General features: G+C 37.3%; 1 non-coding gene across 1 annotated transcript; it reads left to right on the top strand.

Moving 5' to 3' along the window:
* Positions 1–5,602: 5,602 nt before the first annotated feature.
* On the top strand, positions 5,603–5,709 carry LOC131232020 (small nucleolar RNA R71). The gene has a single exon (XR_009164628.1). It is a non-coding gene; the product is annotated as a small nucleolar RNA R71 (small nucleolar RNA).
* The last annotated feature ends 3,119 nt before the right edge of the window (positions 5,710–8,828 follow it).

Genomic DNA, 8,828 nt, shown 5'->3' with positions numbered 1-8,828 from the left:
GAGATGTGTCTTATAAAATCATGACTCAATCAATGTTTACAACTTCTAATCATGGATTAATAACTCGAACTTAACTATGAAATCTAACAGACAACTGAATCTAAGAATCATAAATTACCAACATCACGTTTCTTTTAATTCTAAATCCAAGATGATTGTCAAAATCACCTCAAATTCACAAGAAATTCCAGAAAAATTTTAAAAAAATTTCACAATTTTTTGCTCAAGACCAAGAAAATACTGATTAAGTAACCTAATCTCCCACCCCCAACCTAAAATCTACATTGTCATCAATGTAAAAGAAATAAGCATACAATGCACATGGGATAACGAAAGTAAAAGAGGAGTGATGGAAAGATAATACCTGAACGAGAGAATCAAGAGGTTTTCCCAAAAATATTAACGTAAAAGCGAGTCAGCACAAGAGAGAAATCAACAAAAGTAAAATGACAAAAATACAATCACAAAAAGAAGATCCTACCTATACCACTTTCACAGGTGCTCTCGATTGCATTTAGCGTATGCAACAAGCCTTTAAACCCTTAGGTTGCCCCTAGTGGACGAGTTGTAGTCTCGTGAGGGTTTGCAACAATGTTACCCACAAAAATTGAACTAACTAACTAGGAAAATGTAATGGAATGAAAAGCTGGGTTGCCTCCCAGGAGCGCTAAGTTTAACGTCTTCAGCCAGACAAGTAATGAAGGCACTCATGGACCATGAATTAATCAATCTTGATAACCTGGGTCCTCTAAATGAATTTCCTCAACTTCTTGATTAACCAAATCTTCTAAATATGGTTTCAGCCGTTGACCATTTACTTTGAAAATATTCCCATCCTTTGGATTTTGAATCTCAACCGCTCCATGAGGAAATACTTTTATTACCTGATAAGGACCATACCATCGCGAACGTAGTTTTCCAGGAAAGAGGCGTAACCTGGAATTATACAACAATACTTTCTGGTCCGGTTCAAATGTCCTGCGGAGAATTGATTTGTCATGAAAAAATTTTGTCCGTTCTTTATAAATTTTGGCATTCTCATATGCCTCATTTCAAATTTCTTCTAACTCATTGAGTTGAAGTTTACGGTGCGATCCAGCCTTGTTTAAATCAAAATTAAAGGTTTTGATGGCCCAATAAGCATGATGTTCTAATTCCACAGGCAAGTGACATGCTTTCCCAAAGACAAGCCTATAGGGGGACATTCCAATCGGGGTTTTGAAAGCCGTACGATACGCCCAAAGAGCATCATTCAAACGTTGCGACCAATCCTTACGATCAGGGCGAACCGTTTTTTCAAAAATTTATTTTATCTCCCGATTCGAAACCTCTACTTGACCACTTGTTTGTGGATGGTATGGCATTGCAACTTTATTGGTGATGGAATACTTCTTCATTAAAGATTCAAACGGTTTATTGCAAAAATGAGTTCCCCCATCACTTATAATTGCTCGAGGAGTACCAAAACGAGAAAAGATATTTTCTTTCAAGAAGTGAACCACAACTTTGTTATCATTCGTTTTACATGGCACTGCTTCAATCCACTTAGAGACATAGTCGACGCCTACAAGGATATACATATAACCAAATGACGAGGGAAATGGATCCATGAAGTCAATACTCCAAACATTAAATATCTCAACAATGAGAATATTAATAAGTGGCATCATGTTCCTGTGGGAAATATTACCCGTATGTTAGCATCTATCACATGTAGAACAAAAGGCATGGGTGTCTCGAAAAAGTGTAGGCCAATAAAATCCACTTTGTAAAACTTTTGCAGCTGTTTTCTTTGAACCAAAATGACCACCACATGCATGGTCATGACAAAAGGAGATTATACTATGAAACTCACTCTCAGGCACACATCTCCTAATAACCTGGTCAGGACAAACTTTGAATAGTATGGGCCATCCCAAAAGAAATGTTTAACTTCAGCAAGAAATTTGGATTTATCCTGCTTAGTACAATGAGAAGGAAGTTGACTTGTAACAAGATAATTTACAATATCCGCATACCAAGGTAATTAGAAAATAGCTAAAAGTTGTTCATCAGGGAAAGACTCGTTCATTGGCAAAGGATCTACTGTGGACTCCAAGACAAGTCTAGATAAATGGTCAGCTACCACATTTTCGGAACCCTTTTTATCCCGAATTTCAATGTCGAATTCTTGTAGCAAGAGGATCCAACGAATCAATCGAGGTTTAACATCTTTTTTAGAAAGAACATATTTCAATGCTGCATGATCTGAGAACACTATAACCTTTGATCCTATGAGATACGACCTGAATTTGTCTAGAGCAAATACCACTGCCAACAATTCTTTTTCAGTGGTAGAGTAGTTAAGTTAAGCATCATTTAAGGTCCTACTAGCATAATAAATGACATGAGGCATTTTGTTCAATCTTTGTCCTAGGACGGCTCCAACAGCATAATCCGAAGCATCATATATAAGTTCAAAGGGTAAACTCCAATTAGGTGGTTGGATGATTGGAGCAGAAGTTAATAAATGCTACAACTTATCAAATGCTTTCCGACAATCATCATTAAGGACAAATGCAACATCTTTAGCTAATAAATTGCATATGGGTCGAGAAATTTTGCTAAAATCCTTAATGAATCTCCTGTAGAATCCCGCATGCCCTAAGAATGATCTAATCTCCTTCACCGTTCTAGGTGAAGGAAGACTAGAAATTAAATCAATCTTGGCTTTATCAACTTCTATGCCATTACTTGAAATAAAATGACCGAGTCAATCCCTTTTTGAACCATAAAATGACACTTTTTCCAATTCAATACCAGGTTCGTTTTTTTACATCTTTCCAAGACAAGAGATAGATGGTATAAACATTCATCAAAGGAAAAGCCAAAAATAGAAAAATCATCCATGAAAATCTCAAGGAAACGCTCAACCATGTCGGAAAAAATACTCATCATGCATCGTTGAAAAGTAGCAGGTGCATTACACAACCCAAATGGCATACGCCGATCGGCATATGTACCAAAAGGACATGTAAATGTGGTTTTCTCTTGATCCTCTGGAGCAATGGGAATCTGATTATACTCGGAATAACCATCTAGGAAACAATAATAGCTGTGCCCTGCCAATCTCTCAAGCATCTGATCTATGAAAAGAAGAGGAAAGTGATCATTCCTTGTGACCAGGTTCAGTTTACGGTAATCAATATAAACTCGCCAACTCGTAGTCATGCGAGTTGGCACTAATTCATTTTTGTCATTTTTGTTCACCATAATCCTAGACTTTGTGGGAACAACTTGAACTGGGCTTACCCAAGTGCTATCCGAAATGGGGTAAATGATACCAACATCTAACAATTTAAGCACCTCCGCTCGAATGACCTCTTTCATGTTAGGGTTAAGTCTCCTTTGCATTTCACGTGACGTTTTTGCATTTTCTTCAAGATGAATACAATGCATACACACAGTGGGGCTTATTCCCTTTATGTTAGCTATTGTCAACCCAATAGCTGCTTTATGTTCTCTAAGAACATTAAGCAACTTACCCTCCTGTTCCTTATCAAGGTTAGAAGTTATGATGATAGGCTGGGTTTCAGAAGGGCCTAAAAATGCATACTTGAGAGTTTCAGGCAATTGTTTAAGGTCAAGTTCGGGTGGTTTCTCAATAGACGGGACCAATTTAGACTTAGATGGTGGAAGAAGTTCCACTCTAGCTTTCCATTTTGTAGTATCCATTTCAGGATTAGAGTCAAGTAATGCATTGACTTCTTGGATGGAACTTTCTATGTCAAAATCTATGCCAAAATGTGCTAAACAAGTTTCAAGAGCATCTTCGGAAGATTTAAGGAAAGAGTCATGCACTAGACTCTCAATCATGTTCACTTCAAATATATCATTTGAGTCTGACGGTTGTTGTCCAGCATTGAAAACATTAAGTTTAATCTTCATGTTACCAAAAGACAACTTCATAACTCCATTCCTGCAATTTATGATAGCATTGGATGTGGCTAAGAATGGACGTCCTAGAATAATCGGGATTTGACTAGTAGGATTCTGAATAGGCTGAGTATCTAGAACGATGAAATCCACTGGAAAATAAAACTTATCAACCTGGATTAGCACATCCTTAATAACACCACGGGGCACCTTGACAGATCTATCAGCTAGTTGTAGTGTTATTTTAGTTAGTTTCAGCTCACCAAGTCCTAGCTGCTCATATACAGAATATGATAACAAATTAACACTGGCCCCTAAATCAAGCAATGCCTTCTCAACCTTATGATCTCCTATGACGCAAGAAATGGTAGGAGCTCTTGGATCCCTAAATTTAGGAGGGGTGTTGTTTTGAATCATGGAGCTAAGTTGCTCTGCAAGTAAGACCTTCTTATGAACATTCAGCTTACGCTTTTGAGTGTATAAATCTTTAAGAAACTTAGCGTAAGCAAGGACTTGCTTGATAGCACCAAGCAATGGAATGTTAATTTGCACTTGCTTAAACATGTCCAATATCTCATTAAAGTTGTTTCCTTTCTTAACTGGTGCCAGACGTTGAGGAAAAGGTGCTTTAGGCATATAGGATGGCACATGAGTGGTACCTGGAGAGTCAGAGTGCTTTTGGGCTTTCGATGCATTAGTATGTCTCTCTGCTTCATTTTAATCTTCCAATTTGGAATTTGATTCTTCCCTAGGCATCTCTACTTTATTCTCGATCTGTTTACCGGACCTAAAGGTAATAATTGATTTGGCTTGCTCATGATATTGTTCTTGGTTTGAATTAGAGCCAATCTCATACTGTCCTTTTGGATTTGCCACATGTTGGATAGGAAACTTGCCTTTCTCTCTCTCACTTAATGTGGCAGCAAGTTAACCCAACTGTACTTCCAGGTTGGCAATAGATTGTGCATTTGCATGTAAGCTTTGATGGTTAGCTTGTAAAGTTTGTTGGGTGTCTTTTTGAAATTGAAGAGAACTCTGCATAAACAGATTGAGTGTATCTTTAAGAGATGGTTTCCTTGATTGTGTATGAAGTTGTTGATATTACAGAAACTGTTGAAGCTGTTGACTACCAACTTGTGGGTAAGGTTGTATAAGAGGATTTCCAGATGGTCCTCCTTGTTGTGGTCCTTTTGCCCAAGAAAAATTTGGATGTCTAGCCCACCCTGGGTTGTAAGTGTCTGAGTAAGGAACATTCCCACGTCTTCGAAAGGTATTCATAGCATGCACTTGTTCAGAGAGAAATTCTGAAAATGCTGCACTAGATGGACAAGATTGCGTAGGATGGGTGGGACTGGAACATATGGCACATGACTCGATTTAAGTTGTTTGTGGAGGTCCATTATTCAACATCAAAGCATTAACTTTCTTTGTCAGGCTATCAATCTTGGCATAAAGATCTAACGTGACTCCTATCTCATATATACCACCTTTCTTCTGTGGTTGAGGACTTCTTTCACCTCTATTTGAATAGTCCCATTGCTAGGAGTTTTCACACAAGGTTTCAAAGAAATTCTACACTTTGACATCACTTTTAGTCATGAATGACCCTCCACTGGTTGCATCAACCATGCGACGGTTTTGGGGTATCAAACCGTCATAGAAGTATTGAACCTGTTGCCACTTCTTAAAACCATGGTGTGGACACTTAAGAAGCAAGTCCTTCCATCTGTCCCAACATTCATGAAAGTGCTCACCCTCTTTTTGTGTGAAATTAGTAATTTCTCTACGGAGAGCATTAGTTTTGTGAACAGGGAAGAACTTGTTTAAGAACTTCTTAGATAGTTGGTCCCAAGTAGTGATAGACCCAACTCCTAGAGAATTCAACCATGCTTTCGCCTTATCCTTTAAAGAAAGAAGAAAAAGACGCAAACGGATTGAATCATCTGAAAAGTTTTGGAACCTAAAGGTAGAGCAAATGTCTAGGAATTCTTTCACATGATGATATGGATCCTCCTTATCTAAACCATAGAAGGAGGGCAACAATTGTATGACCCCAGGTTTAAGTTCAAAGTGTGCTGCCGTGGTGGCTGGCAACACTATGCAAGAAGGCGCATTAAATTAGACAGGAGCTGAATAATCTCTAAGAGCTTTAATTCCATTCTCGTCCGCCATTTCAAATAGAATGTTTCTAAATCTTCTACGAAATGTTCTTTCTATTTCAAGATCAAAAGGTGTTAGTTCAATGTTCAGAGATCTACGTCCTAGCATAAATTGAATTACTACAATGTAAGAAAGAAAACTAAACTAAGATGCAACCTAAGAGAAATAAAACTAAAAATTATGAATTCCTAAAAACAAGATTAAACTATGTAACCAAGAATTGGAAGAAAGAACCTGGGAAAGGAGATGGCTAATGTTTGAAGATTTGGGACCTCCTCCTTTTGAAGACAATTTTATTTTGCAGCTTCCTTCCTTAATTCTTGTAAACAAAAATAAAAATAAAAATAAATTAAGTTTCCTAAAATGATGTGAGAAAAATCCTAGGGCTACAAATTATGATAAGAGAGAATCCTAAATCGAATTGGACCGAAACAGTCCCCGGCAACGGCGCCAAAAACTTGGTGTTTTATTTAAACCAACCTGATTTAAATGATTTTAAACTTGCAAGTATACAAATCAGGTGTAGATATGGTACATATTATGAGATCGTTCTCACGAGGACCGGTTGTCACAATTCAAATTTTTATGATTCTTCTTAATTAATCCAACAAATAGTTTAGCGAATTAATAACAAAAATCTATGGAAAATAATTGAGAGCAAGGAGGAAAATTCAATCAAGGAGAACATTAGGACTTTTGAATCCACCCCTAATTATCATAACCCTTGTTTTACCTATTGATTCACCCTAATTCAGATTGATATAAATTTAATAAATAAAGCACACTCTATGTCCTTGGTCGGGCACATAGAATGTATAATCCCTTAAAGCATAAGGATCACATCTTTCCATCCATGGTCAGGCATGAAGAGATGTAATTCCTATTTCTTTCTCTATAGGAAACCTGTTCATGGTTAGACACAAGCACCTAGAATAAGATTCCAAGCAATATCCACATCTAGACTTTGGTTAAGCTCATAAAATGGAGTAGCATGGAGTTTTCATGTAAGCACACTAGAGATAGAAACAAATCAATCAATTCAGATGAAATCAACAATAAACAAGAGTCATTCAAATTAGGGGCTTCATCTCAGCCCTAGCTAAGTAATTAGCAACTCATAAAATCAACTAGAAAGAGAGAAAAACAAGATTGATAAACGAAAAACATCATTCTCTCTTCTTTCTTCCTCTCTCTCTTTCTCTTCTCTTTTTTCTCTTTCTTCTTTCTCCTCTCCTTGGCTCTGGATCTACCCTCCTTGCTTTCTCCACGTCCTCCTCCTTTTATAGCTGCCAGGGGCGGTGGAACTTTCGCATAATAAAAATCGGATTCGTGTATAACTAGAGTATAAGAATCACTTATGGTAGAATTTTTTTTTTGTGTTAATGGACCATGGTGAGTAAAGTTATCTTTAGCCAGCAGAGTTTTAAATAAATTCAAAGTTTTTGACTTCTGTTCAAATTTCAATGCCTCTACCTTTGATGATAAATATTTAGAATTGGTAGAAAGGGGATTTTCATAACAATGTTCTTCCCGGTCAGTGTCAACCACTGGGGTACAATCCTGCAAGGCATTCACTATGTCTCTGATCAAAAGATTGTCTGAATATGCAAAGTGTGCCAAGCATACTTTTAGAGGTTCGAAACTTTCAGAAAAGAGGGACTCATTCTCCACAATAGAATCAAACATGTCAAGTTGCTGGATTTTATCAATATGACCATGTTTGAAAATTTTCTACATCTCTTGATCATTAACTAGAGCTTTAGATGAGATTCACCTTTGGGAAAACTAGAACATAGGCTCATAAACACATTCTGATTCTTTATTAAGTTGAACATTACTAATATCATCATCATCCTCAGACTTCATAGATTCCTCAAGTTCTTTAACTTTCATTGGCCTTTGATAATTGTCCATGGCATTGGATTGCTCATGTAATAACTCTTGGAATGTAGGAATTGTAGGACATTCCCGCATCAAGTGTATGTTACTTACACAAATACCACAAACAATTTCAAGGGTCTCCTTGGGTTTGATCATCTCCACCTTCTTCGATTACATGGCCTTGACTTTTCTTATGAGGTTAGATACCCTAGCATTGACATCATTTTCTTCCCTTAAGACGTACATTCCTCCCTTTTCATTGGACCAAGTCGACGTGAGATGAGTCGACTTCGCTAGTATCCTAGAATTGCGCATTTTGAGCTAACATATCAAAGTAATCTCACGCATCATCGGGATCTGTATTCGTGAACTCCCCATTACACATCATCTCTACGAATTGACGCATGGGTGAAGTTGTTCCATCATAGAAAAAGCTTATGACCTGCTAAATTTCATAACCATGATGTGGGCAGGTACTTAAAAGTTCCTTAAACCTTTTCCAACATTGGAAGAATATTTCTTCCTCTTTTTATGAAAAGTTCATGATCAACCTTCTAAGGGTGTTAGTCTTTTAAACTAGGAAGAACATTTTAAGGAACTCTCAGGTCATCTCAACCCATGTTCCAATCGATCTCGGCCTTAAGGAGTGAAGCCATGACTTGGCCTTCTCCTTCAATGAAAAAGGAAACAATTTTAGTCTTAAGGTATCATTTGATACATTGTTGAAGTGTAGGGTGACTACAATCTCATCAAACTCGTTGAGATGTAGGTATAGACTTTCAGAATCTAGTCTATGGAAGTTTGGAAGTAGTTGGATCACTCTCAGTTTAAAGTCCACGTTTCCTACATTATGTGGAAAAATCATGCAAGAA

The sequence above is a fragment of the Magnolia sinica genome, chromosome 17 (genome assembly GCF_029962835.1).
Source record: "Magnolia sinica isolate HGM2019 chromosome 17, MsV1, whole genome shotgun sequence".
Classification (NCBI taxonomy): domain Eukaryota; kingdom Viridiplantae; phylum Streptophyta; class Magnoliopsida; order Magnoliales; family Magnoliaceae; genus Magnolia; species Magnolia sinica.
Note: the sequence above shows the minus strand (reverse complement) of the source record. Positions and strands in the feature narration are given on the sequence as shown.